Source organism: Triturus cristatus, chromosome 2_1, assembly GCF_964204655.1.
Source record: "Triturus cristatus chromosome 2_1, aTriCri1.1, whole genome shotgun sequence".
NCBI lineage: Eukaryota > Metazoa > Chordata > Amphibia > Caudata > Salamandridae > Triturus > Triturus cristatus.
The window spans coordinates 1,035,259,625-1,035,284,213 of record NC_140581.1 but is presented as its reverse complement, the minus strand read 5'-3'; the positions used below and the strand labels follow the sequence as shown (position 1 = coordinate 1,035,284,213).

General features: G+C 42.6%; 1 long non-coding RNA gene across 1 annotated transcript; it reads right to left on the bottom strand.

The window, feature by feature from the left end:
* Window positions 1-695: 695 nt before the first annotated feature.
* LOC146866290 (uncharacterized) lies at window positions 696-18,313 on the bottom strand. Its single transcript, XR_014976782.1, has 5 exons — window positions 18,270-18,313; window positions 15,619-15,688; window positions 11,511-11,549; window positions 9,318-9,509; window positions 696-863 (listed from the first exon to the last, which is right to left on the bottom strand). It is a non-coding gene; the product is annotated as an uncharacterized LOC146866290 (long non-coding RNA).
* Between the last annotated feature and the right edge of the window lie 6,276 nt (window positions 18,314-24,589).

The following is a 24,589-nucleotide window of genomic DNA, read 5'->3' as shown; positions in this document are numbered from 1 at the left end:
AGGTTGTGAAGTCTTGCTTCCACTTCTTGCCTCTTCAATGCACTAGCAGACACTCCCTGCCCCTTTATCTCACTCTTGCATGTTATTCTTTCATCATATTTCTCCCTTTGTCTTGCCCCCCACCACCCCGCACTTGGCCAAATTCTGATGAGAAACATAAATGCCAATCCAGATAAACGTACACTGGGAGGCTCCACCTGCTACCACTGGTTCAAATTAAGCACTGGGATTACATTAAAAAATGTTGCCTGGTAAAAGACATCATCCTGGAAACCTGATGGGAGACAGTGGTCAAAGATATTTCACATGGAGGGCATTTGGGATTCAACTCATAATTGCAGTAGGAGCCAGAGGCGAGGCAAAGAAGAAAGAAAATGTGAATTGTTATAATTATTTGGAGATTTGATTCTCTTGTGAACAGAATTGGGCAACTAAGATCCTAAACACAACTACATTTGGTCCAGGGCTATTTTTCTGTGTTTGTATACCTTCCAAATGTGGTGGTTATTTTATTCAAGATACTAGGAAAAGCCTGTGACCAAAAGGTTGTGCCTAAAGCCACATATTGCAGTGAGCCCTGGGTGAGTTGTTGCTAACAAAATGTAAAATAAGTATGTCTGAAACATCTACTTGCAGATGCTTTTCCAAGAAGAGTAAAAACAAAACACACCGAGTCACAATATTGTTTTGATGAATTGATTTATTGAAAGAAAATCTTAATGAAAAGAACCGTCTGAACATAAGATACAGCTTTTTACTTTCTTTAGGAGGGTAAACTTTCACATATTCCAAAAAGGATGTCTTCTTTCTTTTAGTGCAGAGCAGACATTTCTTTTCACTTCAGATGAGCTGCTTTTCTCTTTCTGTAAAGAAACACAGTCATATTAGGTAGTAGTGTATTGGAGATGTAGTGTTGATTTAAATTACATTTGCACAGCACCCAGAGCAATGTCAGAATAACAATATTTAAAGATAGTAGGTTGTCCAACCTTTGTTTGGACTCATATTCACCAGTTATGCATCCAATTCAGCCAAACTCTATTTAACCTTTTATACACAGATTATTTTGCAATGTACAGAATTTCTTGTCAAATGTTCATCATTCTTGCTGACTTAATTACTTAAATAAAGCTATTATTGAGATGAGAAATCACAGTTTAAAAACCAGTTGTAAAAGCAATATAAATAAATCAATAAAATTGGCAAAGATCAAACTATAAAAAGCACAGTTAAGTGTGTTTGAGAGGATCATCCCTGGGAATGACTGTGGGGGTTATCGATTAAAATTTTTAATAAAGGTTTTTCTTGTCACCCAGTGGGTGCTGTGAATGCTGGGTGAGTGGAAGGGCATCTTTCAATTTGACATATCACAAGGTAAAATATAAAAATAAGTGTTTAATGTTCAAGATTCATAAATTGTGAACACCCAAATAAGAAGTGCTGCTACAGATTATTTTCTTCCCATCTCATGGTCCGCCGTGGCAGTGTAACATGTACACTTTGAAGGAGCAGTTGTGCAACACATTTTTGTGAATACAAAATCAGGACGATTGTGGCTATAAACAAATTTGATTGAAACCCATTGTAAATTGGCTATTAATTTGTTCAAGGTGTGCCCTGATTGCTGCCTCCTATTTCCACGCCTGATAGAGACTTTGTACACAGAGGAGAGCGGGACTGCGAGGACCAGCTTCCCCAGCGCCCGGAGCACCATCGGCACAGCTGGGTCCTCTTCCCAGCCACTCCCCCTGATCAGCAGCGACTCGCGGCCCCCGCTTCGCGGGAGCCGCTCGTGGTTATAAATTCCTGCTGACACTTCAACTCTGCGTGCCCTGATTGCTGCCTCCTATTTCCACGCCTGATAGAGACTTTGTACACAGAGGAGAGCGGGACTGCGAGGACCAGCTTCCCCAGCGCCCGGAGCACCATCGGCGCAGCTGGGTCCTCTTCCCAGCCACTCCCCTGGTCACTCCTCTCTACGTATACTGCCACTGCATTCGTGCTAGCGGAACGCGCGCGGAACGAAGAGCGGTGCGAAGACCAGGCAAAGAGTGGGCCGTTTGAGGCCGTTCGAGGACGGCCGAGGCAAGGCCAAGGCACTACACCGTCGCTAACTCCAGCATATAGTAACGGAAGAAACACTTGACAATGTCGGTTAGAGAAACAAGAAGCAGATCCTCGCGGGCTACAGGAGCGGCTAAAGGTACTCTAGACACTTACTTTGCCAAAGCTGGTTCACTTATAATCGACGAAATATCGATTCTTGAAAGGCGAATATCTCAAGAGATTGACTGGGTTAGAAGATCTTCATTAGGTCCTCTTGCACTCGCTACCACGCCTGAGCAAACTGGTGCTCCTACAATGGTAGATTTTAGGGGGATAAATGTTACTCCTGAATTAGCTGACCTGTGCAGTCCTACTGCGATTACCACTGATTGCGAGATGTCTGCTATCACGGACCTAAGCATTTTACCCCTCCCCTGCGCCAGGCCCCTTTCACTCCCCTCGAGCGCTACTAAAACCCTCCCTATTGGCGATGCAAGTACCGAGAGACCCATCTCTAATAGTGAGTCACCACGGAGGGCGAGGGAAGGAGCCATCCCCAAAAGAAAAACAAAGGTTGGCCCTACTGGAGGGCGTAAGGCGAATGCTTCCAAACGTAATCCTAAAAACGAGCCCACTCACCAGATCTCTAAAAACAAGTCATTGAACCAATTTGGGAAAAATAGGCTACCACTTGCCTTAAATACGTCTGAGCCACCTCCCAGCCTAAATCTCATAGCAGGAAATGAGCCCCCCACCCTCTTGGACATCCGAGCCCTCCTAAAGAAAATTCTTAATCCTTTGGAGGATCGTATTTCCAAGATAGAATCACTTTTATTGAAAATTCACATGGGCCTCTTACATATAGCGGAGGGGAAGGAGATATCTAGTGCTAAGACTAGTAAGGAGAGCGAGAATAAATCTGTGTCTCTCCCTAAAAAATGCTCACTTTTATCTCAGCCTATTTCATCACAAGTATCCCCTACACTTGCAATAGAGAATCCATCATTACGTAACCCAACTTGTGCAAACACAAATCCCCAAGAAGTCTTGGCCGTACCCCAGTTGAGGCACCGGTGATGGACCCACAGCACAAGATAGTCAACCTTCCACCTCAGGCCATTCCATATGTAGTGATTCTAGCTGGCATTCCTGAACTAAACCCTTCAGCCAGAGAACCAGAGGGTGCACTAAAAAATAAGATTATTCATTGGCTGTCCAACAATAGACCCCTGCCCGAGGGCACACATAGCGAGGTCCTTATGGTGAGAAGAGTCCCCTGGGTAGGCACCACTAGGAAGTCTATTCAGGGTGATTGCGTTGTGATCAACTTCAGGGACCCCGCCACTGTTAAGTATATCTGTAGTTGGCCCCGGAACATGCACGAGTCGCCCATTCAAACCCTCCCCTTGTCTTTCTTCTACCCCTTGGCAGGGTGCGAGGGGGAAGGGGAGGGTTGGGAACTCGTGCCTAGAAGGGACCGGAGGTGGAGATCCAATGCAAATAAAGTGCACCCTAACACTAGAATTATTGCGGATAATTACTTTCCCACATATAATAGGTTCAGTTACCTAGATAGGGTGGATTGACTGGGTAGGCAAGGCCTAGGCGAGGCTCGGGCCGTAGAAGGCCCTCACTATATGATGTACAGCTAGATATTTCCATACAGAATATTGGATCCAAGCAGATACAAATCAATTCGGATTCCTGTGTGGTGGTTCCCACTTTTTCTACTATTGCAGTACTGGAGAGCTCACCACAGGATGAATTGTCCGCAAATCCGAAGGTCCATTCTATGGTCACTGTTCCTCCATCTCCTAAGCCCGAGAGGACTCAAGCCCCCCTTCTAAATATTCTATCTTGGAATGTGGCGGGCTTGTCAAATAAATTAAACTGCCCGGCTTGGAACAGCTTTATAGAGAATAAGGACATATGTCTGTTCCAAGAAACCTGGATGAGGGAAGATTTTACCCGCACTGGCTTCGCCGTCTTTTCTAAGAAAGCCAAATGGAGTGGCAAAGGCCGCCCCTCTGGTGGTCTTGTAATTTGGATAGCCTCAGACTTAGGCTGTAGGGCTGCCCCTTTGTTAGTAAATTCGGAGGATATTCTAGCTGTACTATTGGAGTGGCCAGGTCCGCACTATCTTTTGGTAATAAATGTCTATTCGAGGCCAGTCAGTATCTCACAAGAATCCTGCACTATTGATGAGCTTGACCTCGCCCTAAATACAATTCCTGAGGGCACCCCTTACATAATAGGTGGAGATTTGAATTGCCACTTCGAGCCACTCCTGGGCCCACTGGATGGTTTGGCTCAGGAGGAGGATCTCGCCTGGTCCATACCACCGTCCCATCTACCGGCCCCAAGAGTGTGGTCCCCTCTGGCGGTACAAATCACATCTCTTACTCTTAAACATGGGCTCAGGGCCTGTAATGGAAGGTTACCATCAGATATTCCCCCAAGACTTGATTATATACTGGTCCCTCTGGCCCTGTGGTCACAAATAAGTGATTTCCGGGTATTGCTAAGAGAAGATAGTGACCACAATGCTCTGGAGCTTGTGCTATATTATTCTGGTCTGGAACCTAGGGAGAAGAACAGGGAGTCTCCCGATGCGGGGCTACTTCTCTCAAATAACAGATGCAGAATAAAGTGGGAGAATCTAGTAGCTAAACAAGGGCTGCTACCTAAGTTATATGCCCTACTTATTCCCATGTTAGAGAAGGCTAAAGCCCTAAACACTCAACCTAGCACGCCGGTATTATTCAACAAGCTGGGGCAGCTACATGCAGATTTTACCATATTTACATCAGAAATTTTAACCAGTAAACTCAAAAGGGCCTGTGGCTCTAATCCTGGTCCCTCTTGGTATAATTCTTCATGCAGGAAGGCTAAAAGTGATCTTCTTTCCACAATCAAGACAGGGCAGGGTCGGGTAGAAATCAGAGAGAGAAGATTGGCATTCAAATCCCTAATCAAGAATGCAAAACTTGAATGGGAACACGACAAATGGGAGAAACTAACGAAATCTCTGGCATGCGGAGATTCACGAAAATTCTGGCGCTGTTTAATCACAGGCTAGGAGGAGCTGGTCTCTGCGGTTGAACTTAACATCTCAGCCAAGACCTGGCAGGACCACTTCCAGTCCCTATATATGTCACCTGAGGGGACTGGTGCTGATCCTGACCAGGCAGAAACTAATACTTCATCGGGTTTGTCATTTTCATTCAAAGAAGTTAGAGCAGCTATCATGGGTCTGGCGTCAGGAAAGGCACCGGGTCTGGATGGCCTTCCGGGAGACCTATTCAAGCAGGAACCCGAAGTGTGGGCACCCTATTTTACACTTTTATTTAATTCTATCCTAGAGGGCATGGAGCTACCTGACACTTGGCTGGGCGCAGAGATCGACCCAATTTTTAAAAAGGGCTCGCCTCTGCTCCCAGCCAATTACAGACCAATTAGTCTTATTGATGTCCCCCAAAAATTATTTGGTAGACTCATTCTCAACCATTTACAAGACTGGATTGAGGAATCAAGTATTATGAGCACATATCAGGCAGGTTTTAGAAGAAGTGTTTCTACCATTGACCAGATTTTTCGCTTAAATTTTATCCACTGGAAGACCGTTTTAATAGAGGGTGGCACCCTATATACGGTCTTTGTTGATTTACGCGCTGCGTTTGACCTAGTGCCCAGGGATAAACTGTGGGCCGTCTTGGACGATCTTGGCCTCCCAAACGATATATTAGTTATTTTAAGAAGACTGCACCTGGGGAATTTTGCAAGGGTGAGGTGCGGAAGAGGGGGTACCCTTACTGATTGTTTCCCCGTTGACAGGGGGGTCAGACAGGGTTGCGTGCTGGCACCGACTCTTTTCTGCCTCTTTGTCAACGGGGTGATTAGCCATCTGAATGCACTGGAGAATATTGATGCTCCCAGGCTTGGAGGCACGAGGGTACCCGCTATCCTTTTCGCGGACGACACCTTGTTGCTCTCCAAGTCTCCTATGGGCATTCAACGGATCCTTGATGGATTCGCACATTTTTGTGCGATTCGGGGTTTGGAGATCAATGCTTCTAAAACTAAGTATATGATCTTCAACCCCCCCTCGAAAACTCGCACCAATCCTACTCTTGGGCCCTCCAGGCTGGAGAGGGTCTTCACATTTGAGTACTTGGGGATAAAACTAAATGAATCTATGACCTGGGATTCGCACCGTACTAGGGCGAATCTGAAATTAACTCAAATGATAGGAGGACTGGCAAGGATGTCCCGAGGATTGACTTATCAGCCGTTTTCCCCTCGTTTACAAATCTACAAAACACAGGCAAAAGGGGCAGTGACTTACGGAGCTGAACTATGGGGGCATACTGTCACCCAGACCATGCAGGTCACTGAGAACAATTTTCTCAGGCAACTAACAGGCCTTCCGCCTAGTACCCCCCTCTTACCACTGAGACTCGATCTAGGCCTTAGACCAATTTCAGAAGAGCTGGGCCTTAAACCCCTATTGTATTGGCGAAAATTATGGTCTACACCAGAACTGTCCAATTATAGATCTGAGCTTCAGGAAATCATGAGACTTTGTAACCCTGCACGGTTTCCTTGGCTCAGGTATATCAAACAAACATGTGAGGCACTAGGCAGGCAGAATCTATGGTCTGATCCTGAAAACACTTGCCCCAGAACATCACGAAAGTCTCTTTCCAAAGCCTACTATGAATACCATTTACGAGCTCTAATCAATAACACAGAGGAGAGGTCCCTAACGGGTAAATTCTTGGGGTCAAAAGACTCATATCTTCAAGAGTTTGTATACGACAATATTAGCCCCCCGCTTACTAGGAAGCTTTTTATGCAATGGCGGTACAGTACCCTTCCTCTCAAAGTGCACACTGCTTCCTGGACAAGTACCGAGACTTCTTTGCAATGTCCAGCCTGCGCCTACCCGAGGGAGTGTGACTTGCACATAATATTCTTCTGTCCAGCATACAGAAGAGCAAGAAATTATTGGCTTGTTCCAATTCTTAAAAACCTGGGTTTTAGGCGCTATCTTCCCGCATACAGGATTTTGAAAAGAGACTTGTCAGCCCCAATTGTATTTGCAGTTGGAAAATTTTTAACAGCAATGTGGCACAGCCGTAACCAATGCATTAAGTCATCACTAATTGAATGATTGTTTTATACTCTGGTCAATTGTTTGTTTGTAAATCATTACTGCATTTATTCTTAAGAGTTTTATGTTGTAACCCTTTTATGGTCCGAGAGACCGAAATAAAGATAAAGAATGAATGAATATACAATATGTTTGCCTAAGGTAGGAAGGTAATGTTTACTGAAGGGACGTAATATATCTGTACAAGTTACTTTTTCAAATAATTTGCCAAGGGCTCCCGGGTGACCCTTTTGGTCCACTTGGCTGCAGCATCACTAAATTTAAATTTGAGGTGGCATTTCTTACCCACTGTGGTCCTTTTATCTCCAAGAAATGACATGGCTGTGATTGGTGGCCACATTGCACTGCAAATGCCCAGAAGAGTGGGCTGTTGTCATACATGCCTTTATTTTAGTGAAATTTCGCTTTAAGCAATACTTGTTTATCAACCAGCTACAACATTTCAGCCTGTTGTATATAGTTGTACAGTAAGTCAGGGAAAGACTTTACGCAATATGCCACATGGGCGGTGGAAATATAGATGCCACTTGGTTCTTATCTGCCCAGTACAATGTTTCCATATCATTACACTTTGCAGTTCAGAATGGCGGATAGCTAGGTGATACTACATTTTCTCCAATGCTCTAAGCTGCAAAACTCAGTACATTGTTGTTTTAATCTGCAATAAGTGTGCCAATCTCTTCCTCATGGGGGTAAATAGCATGAAATCTGTCTACTGCTGATAATCCTAATTACACAGTTCATTCCAGAATCGAGATTATGGGCCACTCAAAATGAGGTAGGGGGTGTTTCTACAGATCAAGAAGTGAGATTAATTTGGGTTAATTGCTGTGGCAGCTCCAGACCGTAACATTCTTCCAGAAGGAGATAAAGTCAAAGGCTAGGCAAACAATGAATAGCAGTGTATTCCAGACTGCGAGTGAACATCACCCAAAGAGCGTGAAATGTCTATTTCTAAATCTTTTTGGAGTTGCAGGATTCTTCCACTAGTATTGCCCAGAAGCCACCAGACCTGGTTTGTTTTTTTAGCCACAAAAAGACAATTTTGACACTTATCACCTATGGGATGCATCTATCAGAATCTGTGGCTCTGGGTGTGATTTGGATTACTGCAATATACTATGATGCACACCTGGATGACCAAGAAGCCCAACAGTGGTCTGCATGTAGTTCAGAACTAGTTTGATAAAGTGTATTTGAACCAATAGAAACATAATCAGGTGGGAGCTGTACACAGGCTGCTGCTGAAAGCATGGAATAAAGAGTTTATACTCTATGTAAAGAACAAAGTCCATTGGTGGCAGCCATACTGAAATAAACGGTGACCAAGTAGTGTTAGATAGGATTCACAATTTGCATCCAGTTGGCAACAAACTACCCTCAAATCTTTAATCCACATCTTCTGATGTTCAAACCCGTGTCCTGAAGCAGCTGGAGACTGAAGAGTGGCGTATGCCACCTATGTTTATATTGTCTCTTCATTTGCTTTCCCTTGTTTAAATTGAGATTTCTGAGAAACGCTGACATTTAAATAAATTGCTTAAAGGTTGTAATTATATCGGATTTGTTGAAATGCAGTGATATAATGTACTTCATGCAGCATTGCATTTATGTACCTTAATTGTTTCTGCTTTCAATGGCCTCGTGTTCAAAAGAGCAGACGAATAACTATTTTGCTCGTTAGGTGTCCAATAACATTTTAATAAAGACATGCTTTTTTGGGAGGGTGGGGTTATCATAACTTGTATTGTGACACTGACAGCGCTAGGGAAGCAAAGTGGTATGGCTATGTACAATATTGTGCTATCACAAAAGTGTAGAGCTGGAATGTATATTTGTAAACCTGTCCTTAAGGCTGGTGATATTAACACATATTTGAGTGAACATGTTTTTTTCCCAACCACTGTGAAGAGCTCTTTCATCTTTCATTGTTCTTATATTTATCAATTCTAAAAATGAGAACAAATGTGAAAAAAGAGGGTGGTTGTTGTGATTTCTGATTGCTTGTTGTTAAGAAAATATAGATTCAGAGAGAGCAATGTCCACACAAAAATGATTAAATATTTGTATAATGTTTACTAGTGCATGCATCACATACCTGATTTCATGTTTAACCTTGAGCCGTGGAAGCCCTGGTCGTAGTGGGAGTAGTAGTTGTTGGTGTAGTAGTGGTAGGAGTAGTAGTGGTCGGAGTAGTAGTGGTTGGAGTAGTAGTGGTCGGAGTAGTAGTGGTCGGAGTTGTTGTACGGCGATAATGATGCTTCTTCTTGTGCCCTTTATTTTCATGTGACTTGAAAATAGAGAAACACAATAAAAAATATGATACACTCTAATAAATTCTAATACAGATGTACATAACAGAACATATACACCATTAGTGTAGCAGTGCACATGGGATAATACCCACCACATTTTTGGTGTTTCCAAAAGGAAATTATTTTGCACAAGTGATAAAAAATGATAAAAATCTCATTTTCCATCAGTTTTGGGGATGTTGATTTCTCATTCGCCCTCAAGAATGGGATTTACTCATTCTCTTTACAGGATCATATCTCTAGATCACAATTTTGTGAATGTGAATATTTACTATATTCAAAAATCATTGGTGTGGGGGGTTGTTCCTAAGATTTCAGGGCATCCTTTTACTGGAGTGTCCACTCCCTGTCCTAGGGGTTATATTGTGTAGTATTAACCAACTTGGGCAAATATAATGCATAAGTTAATCCCTTTATGAGGGTAAATTCAGGATTTCAGAATCCCAAACTTGAATTTACAATTGCACTCAAAAAAGGGTCAATTTTTGGAGTCCATCTCAAACATTTTCGTGCAGCAGAAAGTGTTTGCTCTCCATGTATTCATCCCATCACCACTGACCTCATTCACTCATTACAATACAAATGAGAGTCTGAAGATTTCAGTCTAAAAACAAGACAGTTTAAAGCATCTGACATCAACTCTACTGATGAGAGGAGCTTTGATTTATAACATTTGTTGTATCCTTCATCCTGGACCTGATTTCCATCTACATGCACTGAAAGGAATAATTTGTCCAGGATTGAGTAGTCAAACATGACACACATGTATAAATATTAAAGTTTGACTGCTTAGCTGGTCCCGGGACATTAGAGTACACTTGTGAAGTAGATCATATGCTTCAAGCCTTTACTATCAGAGCTATTCATTGAAACATATCTAAAAGGACACCATGGACAATATCATGATGAGCTTTAATAGTGCAGCAGAAAGCCCTGCGCCTATTTTATGTGCCTGCAAGAAGTAAAGTCAATTTATTTAACCTGATATTTTTCTGAGCTACTGATTTATTTTCTGACAGAATAATTCGGAAACAGCAAGCAAAGTATGCCTCTTTAAATTTCTGATATGTGCGGTCTGAAAATAACATACTAACTTTTTAAGATTTCAGTAGTTCACAAGTATGTCAATGTGAATATTACCATATTCAGAAAATCACTGGTTTGTTGGTTGTTCTGTAGATTTCAGGGCATCCTGGTGCCCACTTCCTGCCCCTGGGGGATTATAACCTGATATTTTTCTGAGTTACTGCTTTATTTCCTGACAGAATCGCTCGGAAACAGTAAGCGAGGGTTGCCTCTTTAAATTCTGTCTGAAAATAACATACTAACTCAGAGAAATATTGGGTTAAATGAACTCACTTTATGCCTCACATGTGCAAAAAATAGGTGCTGGACTCTGCCTTCACCTTTCAATTTGACCCATATAGCCAGATTGTACAGGAAAACATATTGAGACTTATAATTATACATGAATTGCTGATAAGTTGCATATCTGGCCAATGTATCCAGGGACAATGTAAAGAAAAAGAAAGAAAGTTACATTTCAAAGATCAAACATTTAGTCAGGTACAGTCTCTCTAGCCCATATGGTGTTACTTGTGTTACTTTTCAGAGAATTAGCAATGCAGATGTACTGTTCTATCTCAAAGAATGTCATGAACAATGTAGATGTGGTTGGTCCATGTCTCTAATAGTCCTGGCAAATATGAATGGAATACTAATCAAAGTAAGTACCAATGGTTCAAATGTAATTGTTTCCTTTCTTTTATTTTATCTAAGTGCTTTATTCATGGTCTAGGTGATGTAGAGTCTAAGATCATTCAACCCCGGAAGCCTGAATATTATCCACAGAGAGTTCAGAAAATATTTGATAAAGACCTGGAAATCGGATACTTTGAAGACAAATTAACATACAAAAGTAGAATGCGTGGTCACTGCAGGGTGTAAGAGACTATTGCACAATGTCTCATACTTACACCACTGTCACTTGCACTCCTCTCATCCCGTTCAAAGGCCTGGAAAGGAGGGAAGATAAAGATTTAGATTAAAACATGTTTCGTAGACAGGTGTAGTTGAGGTGCAATGCAAGAGCGACACTGTTTTCAACCATTGACTTAAAGTTACCTTTACCACTTGTCACTGAACCATTCATCTACCCTCCAACCCTGCCTCAATGGCTTAAGAACACTGTTCCCTCCATCAGCTCCCACGCTGACTCCAGCTGCTACTATTGACAAGCTTTGAATTGCTATCCCCACCATCATCTCAGATTCCACTCCTTTGACAATGAGCCCTTTGTGATTTACACCTGCTGCACAGCAGGGCCAAAACAAGGTAAAATCTGTTATATGCATTTCACACACAGCTCACTCATTCACTAATATTCTGGGACCGTGACGTTATCAACAGTGCATTGTAGGAGTTTTATTCTGAAAAATGTGGTAATTTTATATGATAAATGGCGAATACCGCCAGTGGTGACATACTGCCCATTTAAAAAAGTAAAAAACACATTTAAGCAGCGAATTGCATTTGGTCAAGTGCCCAGTGGTAGAGAAATTGAAGTGACACTGGCTTTCCATCTACAGGAAACTGGAGCTTCGCTGAAAGTTGAGTTGCAAATGTGCTAAAACTGGTGCCATTACCTAGGAGTGCTCACTACATATTCGAGAACTGAAAGAGACATCCCATCCATGCCATCTGTTTTATTTTGAATCCCTGAAGATCAAAAATTGCCCTGTCTTTTTCCATTTTCTTTTGATCAAGACTTCAGTGGGTTGCCAGATTATAATGTTCAATCCTTCCAAATTAGGGTCCTCTGTGTTTCAGGCTCCATTGGTTCATAGGAGGCCTTCAATTTAAATATAATCCGAAACATGAAAATCAAAGTTCATGCCCAGATGAGCATCATTTAGTAAGTCAAAATTATACTGCATACCTCAATTCTCCCACCCAACAGTACAGTAAATGCAAGAAAAACAGCCTTATTTAGAGTTCAACAGACGAGATCCTCATTTAAAACACGATGGATACACCATCCACCGTATTGCAACTCTCATAGGCTATTATGCACTTGTTATAAAAATGTGAAATTTTAAACATTTGTGAGGCCCACGTGTTTTTTTCTGTTGCAAATACGTCTTTGAAAAACAAGGTAATCAATAAAGGTTTATGCCTAGTTTCTGATCCGATCTATTTTTTTCAGTTGATCACATTTTTCAAATAAAAAGTGAGTTAATTGCTCTATTGGTGAAAACTTCTTACCATGAAGAGGAAGCAAAAAGTTTCCTGCCTTTCCAAGGCGATCAAACAGGACATACTAAAACCGTTAGACCGCTTGCGAGTGCAATGGGAGGAGGAGCTGGGGAGACAGATCCTGGAGAAAGACTGGAATACGATAGTGGAGAGAACCCTGAAGGTGTCCAGAAACACGTGGTTCAAACTAATAAACTACTATGTGCTCCACAGAGCATATCTTACCCCGTACATAATAAGGTGATATTTTGGAGCAGAGTCGGCAGTATTACCGAGGTGGGGGGAGAGAGAAGCCCGTATTCTACTGTTTTGGGACTGCCCTACCGTGCACACATTTTGGGAGGAGGTATGACGCACAATAGGAGACGCCATAGACAAGGAATTGCCACAAATCCCAGACCATTGCCTGCTAGGGTGGTTCCCGCACAAGGCCAAAAATAAAACAACTGGGAAATTCCAGAACCTTGCATACATCGTGGCCAAATGGAAGATAGATGGACACTGGAAAACATCAGGAGGACCGCGGGTGGGAACATGGAAAAAGGAATTAGAAAAATGGGCGGGCAGAAGGGAGACTCTTACTTAGAGAAGCGAGGTAGAGTATAGGTAACATAGACGAAGCGAGAGCATGGGAGCGCCTAGTGGGAGAATTAACAGCTAACAAGCATATCCAGCAGAGCGGAATCCCCGCTGCCTATCACACCAGACCGAGAAGAGGGGAAAGGGAATTGCCAGACCAGGGATAGGGTGACTAGATGATACAACTATAGCGATATGTGCACTTTAACATCTAAAATTAAGCAAAGGTCCATAGAACACGTGCAATGACAAAAGAGACATTTATTTGGAACCGAATGCAACTCAAGGGAGTGAAGGGGTAGGCGGAGAGTTTATTAGTGTTAAGGTTAGAGGGCACAAGAGAGTATAAACCTAATTGTATATGCATAACGTTGATGGAAATTAATGTATGCTATGATTATTCGAAAACTCAATAAAATCTGGTTTTGAATAAAAAAAATGAAGAGGAAGAAAAAAAAGAAGCATCTTTGATGTGGAAAGCACAAAGTAGACTGATCACAGTGTGCAGACCTAGCAGCCAATGAGTAATTCAATTAATTGACCTTATCTATGTTATGGACACCCCTGATAGTGAAAAGGAAAAAGCAGGGCAAGGGAGTGTACATTATTAATTCTCTAACAGAATAATAATGTATGGGACTTCGCCAGTACTGCGACCCTCTGTTGTACCTGAGTCATGTGAGGCAGAAAACTCCTATAAAGAATCCCAAAGCAAGAGAAAGAGGGGAAGTGCGGTAGCAAAATGTTGATGGCAGGGGGCAAGATGAAACAAGGAATGAGTGGAGAGCATTAGGCTAAAGTGCAGGAACAACAGTTTCAATGAAGGCAGCTCCTGTGCATTCTCAGATCATTTAATTATATACAGTGGTGCTATGTCATGACCACATTCTAAGCATTAGAGCAAGGAACGTCTCCAGTATAGAAGATTGGGAGCTCCATGAAAGGCTGCGGCATAGAGGGTGAATGATGGCAGATAAAGGAACTCTCTCTAAAATTCTAATATAATACATGGGATTCTGCAATCCCTTTAAAAAGGCATGTCTCTGATATCTTTATAATTGGCGACTGGTGACGCACTCAGTCGACGATTATAAAAAGAAGATGTTAGAACTCTACTTTTATATGTTATTATAGTCAAGTTCTGACATCACAATGCCTGCTGCCATAGCCAGCAGCCAAGGTGTAAGGCAGGTCATGTCACCGAGCATTGTTGAGGCAGTTGTTTAAAGCACTGGAACCAGTACATTGATTTTCTTTTTTCTGTTCTGTTCAATAGCTTACAATGACAAGCAGAAAGAAAAAGTTTCTTTTTTTCACTCCTTAGATAGAGATTTGAAAAAAAAATTACTTGCATTGAACTGTTTCAAATACCTGTTTGCAATAAATATCTAACAGGTTTTTGATATATTTAATTTTGCCCTAGAAGTTTTACTTTTATTGTTCATGTTTGCATATATGCTCACTCTTTCATATGAAAAACCTGTGCACCAAGGTTTGAAGTGGTTTGTGGGAAAGGTGATGGTGTGACCATGTGTTATATGGGATAAAGTAACCTCTGGAGGGCACATTCAGGTATTTGTAAGTCACCTTTGAGTTCACTAACCTTATAAAACAACTCGACCCAGGCCTCATTCCTCTATATGGTTATGGAATTCCTCAGTGTCTTGCAACATCCTTATAATGTACGGCAGAGTGTACTATATCCATATGTTACACTTCTTGCTTCCCTTTTTAATAAACAGTGTCTTGTCCTTAATTCTGGGTGTGTTATGAAATAATATTTTGAGGGCACACAGCTAGTTTAAGTCCCTCTCTACCCTTATCAGGCCGCACTGCACAGTAAAGGCCTTAACAACCAGTACATTAATTTTACTTAAGTTAACCATAGATAATTTTTGAGTAGTTTTTCCAAACATTGACATAAACTGATGCTGTCCACCTACAGCGTAAGTGATTTTAAAACAACTTATTACACACTACACATGCCTTTTCATCACTTCAAGACTACTCAATATTTAATGTCCTTTTCAAGATCAGACAAATGTTGAAATGCTTCAAACACCCAGACAATCCAAAAGCATCTTTTGAACCCTAAGTACGACGTCTTTCCGATTCCCATTTTAGGGACACATGAAAGTGGAGCTATCTACTTATCAACAGAAGCACAAGAGATGTTTTCCCTGAAAGCATTGTTGGGTGAGATTAACAAAGTACTACATGTCCACTAATGTCCCACACATCATCACTCACCGCAATGCAGATGGCTAAGGCCAGAAGGCAGGACACCACAACCAAGGTCCTCATCTTTTATGAATGGTATCTACAAGGAAATATGATAAAACGAATGGTTAATAAAGAGTACATTTCTGAATTACCAGCCATGATCTCTGATAGTGATTGGCAGAACAGTTGCACCAGACTTTTGTTATGTTGGAGGTTAAAATTGGCTGCATATTTATAAATGTAACCTATATTCAACACCATTGGAGTTATGCAGCAACGGAGGACTAAACTATACAGTAGTAAAAAGAATAATATGTGGGAAGGCACGGCCAATTTTGTGGCAATATTATGTAGCTATTTTAATATTTAAGACACTTCCATATAAAATGGATCGCAGTGCAAAAACATTGGTTTCTTGATTTTAAAAAAAACTATATAGATTTAGCACATGATATTCAAAAAGGTTTTTCACGAAGAATTAAAAAAAAATCCTTGTGTATAAGCACAGATGCTCAATTTTATTAACATTTGTCTCTCCAATACCCAGAGTGAGGCACTGTTGTGAAACAGATGTAGTGGGGCACCGCGCACAAAACAATCTTATCTATAAAGATTTCCTGTGTTGTATGGTGTGCCTCACTTATTCAGTACTTCACAGATATGTTTTATATCTTTTCTTCAGTTTTGGGTTTTCCCCAAATTCACACAGTAGGACCTCCTGTTTGCATGCGTGATAAAGCATTCAGGGGACGAAAAGTTAACCGTTAGCGCAATAAAATGTGAATGATTGTGTTGCACCACTATTTGCTGCATTTTAATAACTTTTCATCTGGTAGAGACAGAAACTATTTTTATAATCTTCAAATTATTCAGCTTTGGGGAAACTCCGTGGCTGGAGCAGCTTATTATTATTTCTGCTGAGATGTTGCTATGCCATCATTTGTTTTCTACTGGCCCTGCCTATAGTGTTGTAGGTTTGCCTTACAGTTACAACGCTCTTTCAGTGAATGTTGCATATGATTGTTCGCTTTAATATGAGATAGTGCCATTTAATAGGTTGAGACAAAACCAGATTGAGTTTTTTTAACAAAATTAAAAAAAATGATGAAGGGATTCACAAACATTCTGAGGGTCCGATTCACAAAGGTAAGCTTAGACCTGAAGTCCAAATTTAGACCACAAGTCTAACTTTAGACCTGGAGTCAAACTGTAGGCCTGAAGTCTGTGGGGCAGATTTACTACTTCTGGTGCATCTCTGCTAATCAGCAGGGATGCGCCAGAAGAGCTGCGACGCATCTGCCCACCTGTGAGCCACCACTGATGCGCCGCATTTACAATGCGGCGCACCGTGGCACGCAGATGGGCAGATGCGTGTTGCATCCCCCCGCGGAAAGGCGGCGCATTGCTGGAGTTGCGTCGCAAGCGCGATGCAGCTCCAGCAAGGCTCGGGGTGCCCCTATCCCTAACATGCTGCGTTAATCCTTACGCCTGCTTCAAGAAGGCGCAGGGTTTTGACGCAGCATGGCCGTAAAAGTGCCTGAGTGAAATCTTGCGCCGCAACGCCCCCCCCCCCCGTGCAGGAATGCCCACATGTGGCGCAGGGCTTTACAACGTGACGGATCTCCCTAGATGCGTCACGTTGTAAATAGCCCGCAGCATGGCGCTGGCATTGCGCCGTCGCTGCGTCACAAAAGTGACGCAACGGTAGCGCAAATCTGGCGTAAGGGGCTTGTAAATTTGCCCCTAAGTGTATCTCTGTGAATCGAGCCCTGAGTGTTTTTTCACACATTCTAGGAACCTAAGTTAGGGCCATCAAGTCCTGGCCTAATATATTTATGCTCCATGAGGCAGATAGGGAGTGCTTCCTTCCAGAGGCAACACTACATGTGAGGAAAAAACACGATGAAGGGTCATTTACTACTTAAATATTACTGTAAACCATTGGATTTGCAGTAGTGGAAAACAGGCTGTTTAAGGTTAAATATAGGTATGGACATCTATGATTTTTATAGATTTCCATGTAAAGTCCTGTGTATCTTTGTGAATTTCCTGACATTTGGAAATCTATGTAAATCATTCAAGTAAATCCAACAATTAATAGATGCCATCCTGCCTTTTTTGAGTCAAGCCCAGAATCCCATTTTCAAATTGAGGACATAAGCAGAATTTCTGTATGTCAGTCAGGAAGGGGCTTTGCTTGTCAATGTAACATATGGATAAGCAAGAGACTTAAACAACCGTCTGCGAGCTCAAACGTTAGAAGAATCATGTCCGAATTGATATTTAATCCAAAAATTATGCCCTTTTAAATTGAGACCAATAATCAGATATGCATTGTGTGATTTTCATACAGAAAGTATAAAGCATACAAATACTATGACTGACATGGATTATGCTTGAAAATTGAGCAGCTGGATGCCCACTTTACTCCTAGGATTGCATCTACGGATCATTTGGTCCAGGAAGACATGTGTTAAATGGATTCATCCCAGGCTTTGTATGTATGCAATAAAGCACATCGGTGTGGGCTTTTTAAATGTAACTATAAACTGTTTAATTAATGTCCAACCAAGTTTACCTTGAAATAATATAGAAATGATCAAAACCTAAATCCACTCGACTGGTACCCTTTCATCCAGATCTGACAAGCAATCTGAAGGTTAAAAGCAATGACTTACCAGGAGGAGCTCGTACAAGGATCGTCTTCTGATGCTTTTGTGGGTAAAGTGGTGTTTTGTGTTACAATGCCTGCACATTTATAGTGTTCATTTAAGGGCCTGGCGTTACCAGGATTAGGGGTGATTGTGTCACACACATGACAGTGGGTGGTAAATAATCCACCCTTGATGACTCCTGCCCTGGTTTCCCCGGCTGCTGCTTTTAAGTGCAGTATTTTGTAAACATTGTGGTCTTTGTTAATAAACTAGGTAGGAAGACGAAACTCCACACTTGAGTAGTCAAAGTTTCAGTGGCTATTCAAACCACAATTCAGGCGTAGTCTGATACTTGTGTGTTCAATAATGCCTTTCACATTTTGAGACAGGGGCTTTTTTGATTCTAGGAATTGGGTGCTGAAATCCACACAGTATTAGAATGATTGATCCCTTAGTATTGTTCCTGTTTCTTGCTCACTGCTTAAGGCTCTGTCTGTCGCCGAGACAGAGAGGGTGATTATGAACTGAACTGAAACTCTAACTAGGTAACTGTGGGTCAGAATTTGCAACTCGTTGCCATGGGGGAAAATAGCAAAAATATAAATGTGAAAAAATATAACAAATCAACAAATATTCCTCTCCCAGTTTCAATTCTCTAGAGTTACAGTGGACTTGTATTTATAGATTACAGTTCATTATTTTGACGTTCTAAACAAATTAATTGATGAAATTCATTCCAAACTATGACACTGTGCTCCATCCAAATTTTTCCTCAGGTATTTCAGTTTAAAGAGTGTTTCAAAAATCATCAACTTCATAGTACAATGTTGAATACAAATTATTGTGAAATGGAAAAGCATTTAAAACTGCAAGCAAATGAGTGGTGAAATATAGTAAAAATAATCATTTTTATGAAAACAAATTAACATTTGGATATGTCCAAGTCTTCTACAACATGGAACATTTCACCTTCAAGGGTTATTTAAAAATGGTAGGAAGAAGATGCTATAAATAAAGATGTGAAAATTCGCCCAAATCACATTAGAGAAGCAAGTTTCCTACTTTTGATATAAACGTAAATAAAAACCTAGACAGAAGGGCTAAATATGCAAGACAAGGAAAGTACAAAATGAATGAAAGTGTTCCAGAACAAACCCAATAACAGCAGAATACTAAAGGACTGAAAGATTTTTCAGAACATTGAAATATTTGGACCTCCTTTGGCAACAAGAGCATGGCAGGGGGCAAATATGCCTGGTTCTGATTATATGAATAATGGTTATTTGTACAACTCTGTATTTGAGGTTAACCATAATACAGTGGCAGCTGGCAGGTATTGGGGCAGGGGCAATATATGATCAATGATCAACAATGTACCTGATTACCGGGTCTCTCCTCTTCCGTCCCTCCGTCATCTCTCCGGCCTGAACAGGGAAGCAGGAAGCACCCGGCTCCCAGGCTCCACTTGGCCAATCACAACACTGCAATGCAGCATTGTGATTGGTCTGAGCGCCAAGGATCAGCGCTCAGCCAGGGAATGGGGGCCTGGGCATGTCCTCCCTTCAGGCTGTAATGCAGCCTGCATGGAGAACAGGGAGAGTGTGCCTGACTGTCTTGGGCAGCCTGAAAGGGCCGGCTAAACAGTCATGCACAGGTTGGGAGTCTAAACCACTCTTCACCTTCCCTGTAAGCAGAGCAACCCCACCCACCCCCATGCTGCCACTGCAGGGAAACATAAAATGTCAATAACAACAAGTTATTATCATTTTATGTTTTCTTTATTTCACTGCTGCACACAGTGAGGCAACGCTCCTCCGCCCTAGTGGAGGAGCCGCCACTGCCATAATACCATGCAAGCCAGAAGACATTGTGTTCTTTCTTGGAAACTGGCTTACATTTGGAAGCCACAAATGGAGAAAAATTTTATCACTAATAACAAATGTTCGACTATGTGTTTCAAACTTCTCCAGATAAAAACGGTACCCCATTTGTAAGTGTGAGGCTCTTTACTACAACAGGGAAGTCCTCAAAATGTGTCAGGGAAACATCAGGATATTTCCTTTGAAATTCAGTCATTCTGGCAATGGATTTGAGGTTGTGCGTGGCCGGCACCCATGGAAACCTTTCCGAAAAGTAGACACTTAGGGTTGTCAAGGTTGATCAGCTTGTGGATCTGTCTGCATCTAGTGCATTAAAATCTTCTTTTCAACATTTTACCTAGTAACTAAAGACAGTGTTGAGTCCTGCAGGAAGATGTGCATTCTCTCATTCAGAATTCACAAAACCACTGTGAATCAAGAAAACGTTTATTAACAGTTTGAAAAGACAATGCCAGTCTTTTCTTAGGTTGGTTCTCTCAAATATGCTTAATTTCAATGCAACTGTTACGATTTTGCCTTATTCTATAGAATGGGATTGACGACATATTATGTGCTTATATGACTGGTCATTTGTATTTTTTCATCTCCATAATATAGCTGTTTCATTTATTTACCCAGCAAGAAAAATGAACGTTTTCAACAAGCTATGCTGTAATTAGAAACAGAACTATGGTACAAAAGGTCATATACAGTTTATGTAAATTTATATTTCTTACATATTTACATTAAGGGTTTAAGGAGAGATCTTGCGTGTGCATGATTCGGTTCATAGTAATTAGTTGTGACCATCTTCAAACATAAGCAAGTGAGAATTTAGAGTAATTTTGACAGTGGGAAGAGAGGTGGTGGGGTACAGTTAAACTAGAAGCCTATTTGAATAATTCAACTGCAATCAGGGGACTAGGGATGCTCCACAGAGCGATTGGGGTGTAAAAGAAAGCTTAGCTTCAAAGAGATTAAAAAGTTATATATTGGGTTAACATTTGCCATAGGTGATTGGAGACAGATCAATTATAGCTCCCAAACAAGTTCGAAATTAATATGAAAGCATGTTATTTAATTTATAATACTAGGTTGCGCAAATTTTATCCCCGGTAATCTGGCATTACAATGGCTGATGTGTAAAAACATTTCAGTTCAATACTTCATCCCCATACACTGTAACCCGTTCATTTCTGCTTAAAGATTGTTTCCCTACACAAACTGCCTGGGGTGAGTGCGTCTAGAAACCCCACTTGGGTGGCGTTGGGGGCATGCAGAGCCAATAGGTTAAGGGGAGCCCCATCTAGGTGTCCCTCCAGAAGCCCTTAATGCCCATCTGTGTCCACTTCTTGAGTGCTCAGGTCAATAGGCTTAACCTATTGGCTCTGTATGCCCCCAACGCCAACCAAGTGGGGTTTCTAGATGTACTTACACCAGCTCTCTTTCATGATCCATTTCCCCTCAGGCTTTGGAGGTCGATTTTAACTGTGTGCCTGACTTTCAACTTGACCGCTCTACTCCCCCTTGCATGCAGCAGCCAGCACCCGCACTACACACCAATTTAACCAATGGCTCACACGTATGCACCTACATGACGCGTGGCGCATGGAGCATCCACATTATCGGGAATACTCTTTCTACTCTTCAGTACATGATGAACACACTAGGATCGATCTCCTCTTTTGCACGAATCATCTTGGTCCCCTGATTGACAGATCAGAATACCTGATACGCACCTTGTCAGACCACTGCCTTCTGCTGCTCACTCTGCAGTGGGCCCCACCATACCCACCTGCCGGCAGCAGGTTAAAGTTCTCTCTTACCCTCCCTTTCACGCGACTCTGACACAATGTCTCACTCAATATTTTGAGGAGAATAACAGTTCTGCCTTGTCCCTCGCCCTGGAGTGGAATTCTCATAAGGTTGTAGTTCACGGCCACTGCTGGTTGCCCTTTTGATGTATCTGCTGATACTTGACTAGAGATCTTGTCACCATTAAGTGGGATCTTCGTTCTTTGGAAATATGGGTTGCCACCCAGCGACATCCCCTATCCAACTACGACAACTGTGCTAACAGCGCAGTGAAGTTGAGGCATCCTTGAGTTGACGTGACTATCGGAATAGGACGGCACTAAAACATGCTCAGGATGATTGCTCCTGCAAATTATTTGCACAGCTTGTTCGGGAACAACAGCATTGCGCCCCCATTGTGGTGCTCCATCTGCATGATGGCAGGCTCATTACCTCCAGCTGACCATCGATGCAGCTTTCCATGATTTTTACCCGGGGCTGTATTCAGCGTCTGCTCCACCCGTTCTGGATTGTATATCCAGGTTCTTGAGTGGGATTTCCCTTCCCAGGCTGAATCCTTTGAGGCAGGTTGAACTTGAGGAGCCCCTACAGCTGTAAGAGATTTTGCAGCTATTTCCCAGATCGCACAGAATAAGACTCTGGTCACGGACTGGCTGCCAATTGGGTATTATGCCACCTTCTTTGCGTAGACCACCCAACACCTACTGGCTATGTTGAATGAGGCCAGGGATCGAGGTGGGCTTCCAAACTCCCTTTGGGAGGCCCTGATCGTGACCCTACCTAAACCAGTCCGTGATCCTTTGGATGTTAGACAGTATCGCCCCCTTTCCCTCGTGAACCTGGACTGCATGATATTGGGCAAAGTCCTGGCAAAGCACTTGCTTCCTATCATCCATTCCCTTGTGCATGACGACCAGTCTGGCTTTATACCAGGTGTTAGAACCGGCGGTCTCTAGTTGGCAGAGGTATACACTTCTGACAAATAGGGACCCACCAACTCTAGTCAGGGCAAGGGGATTACACACTCAGATAACCCCTGCTACCCCCTTGGTAGCTTGGCAGAGCAGACAGGCTTATCTCAGAGGCAGTGTGTTAAGCATTTATGACCACATACAGTAATAAAGTGAATACACTACAAATGGACACAACACAGGAGTTATTATAAAAATAGTATTTTTATATAAGGCTTAGCACAAGACCATATAACGACAAAAATATACCACAATCTTAATAAATACTCTTTGAAAGGAAAAATAATAGTTCAGGTAAAGTTTCTTCTCAGGAAATAGTTCTTTAGCAACAAAAGTAAGTATTCTTCTGAAACACAGTTCTTGGCAACAATGTAACCCCCACAGGAGTCACACGACGGATTCGGGTCGATCCGCAGCGGCGTCGAGAGGGTCAGGCCGGAGCAGCGCTCACGGCGTCGAGAAGGGCGTCGAGTCGATGCGATCAGCAGCGGCGTCGAGACGGGGTCGCTTAGAGCTGGAGCCGATACTCACTACTCAGACGCGTCAATACCGGCGTCAAGACAGGGTCACTTGGAGCTGGAGCCGATACTCACTACTCCTGGCATCGCTACTGGCGTCGATCGGGCACGGCGGCCGGCGTCGAAGTCTCGGAACACTGGAGCCGTTACTCACGATGTTGAGCTGGATTCGGCGTCGTAAGCGTCGTCGAGACTGCAGATTTCCCCTGTGCACTGGAAATAACACTTTCCAGCAACCAGCAATTCAGTAGAGGGTGAAGTCCTTTGGCCCTGTGACTTCAACAGGAGGCTGGCACTCTTCCAGCCCTTGGAGATTTTCTAGCAAGCTTTTGAGAGTACACACCAAGTTCCTCTTTCCTTGTTCCTTGGCAAAAATAAAGAAGCAGCTTCAGGTTCCCCCCAGCAAACAGCACACTGGCAGAAGGGGGAGGCAAGTCCTTAGATCAGCAGGCTTCTTGTCCTTGGTAGAGGTTTCCTTGTCAGAAGTGATCTGAGTTCTTGGTTCAGGGGTCCTTCTCTTATACCCCTTTTCTGCTTTGTTCCCTTTGTCCAAGCTGGTAAATTCCCCCCATCCTGGGTTTGTTGTGGGTGTTGCCAGGCAGAGGCACCTGGCCTATTCACTGAGCAGGGCAGGGTCCTCAGCCGCCCAGCAGGAGGCGGAGCCAGTATTGTCACTGGCAGGAGCAGGGCTATCAGTCGCCCGGCAGGAGATGGAGCCAGCATTGTGTCAGGCAGGGCAGGCTATCAGGGACTACTCTTCCCCCACTCTAAGTGTAGATGCCTCATTCACCCCACACTGACTCATTCAAACCTCTGGAGCCACCCAGCCCCTGACACATACACCAAACCAGCAGAGACCGGTGGATAGTTGGACAAGAAAATAGCCACTTTCTAAAAGGGCTATTTTCAAACACAGAATTTAAAAACCATCCATCCTAAAGGGTGTGTTATTAAATTCTGAGTTCAGGGATACTAAACTCGACCTGCTACCATGCTCCCTGAGTCAGATAGATTATAATGGAGTTAATAATCAGTCTGCCCAGTCTGGCCTATTGGAGGTAGGTAGCCCTTCAATAGTGAAAAACGAAAATGGCTGTAATTCACTATTAGGTCATGCCACACACATCAGGGCATGACCTACCTTTTACCCACAATGCACCCAGCCCTAGGGCCTACCATAG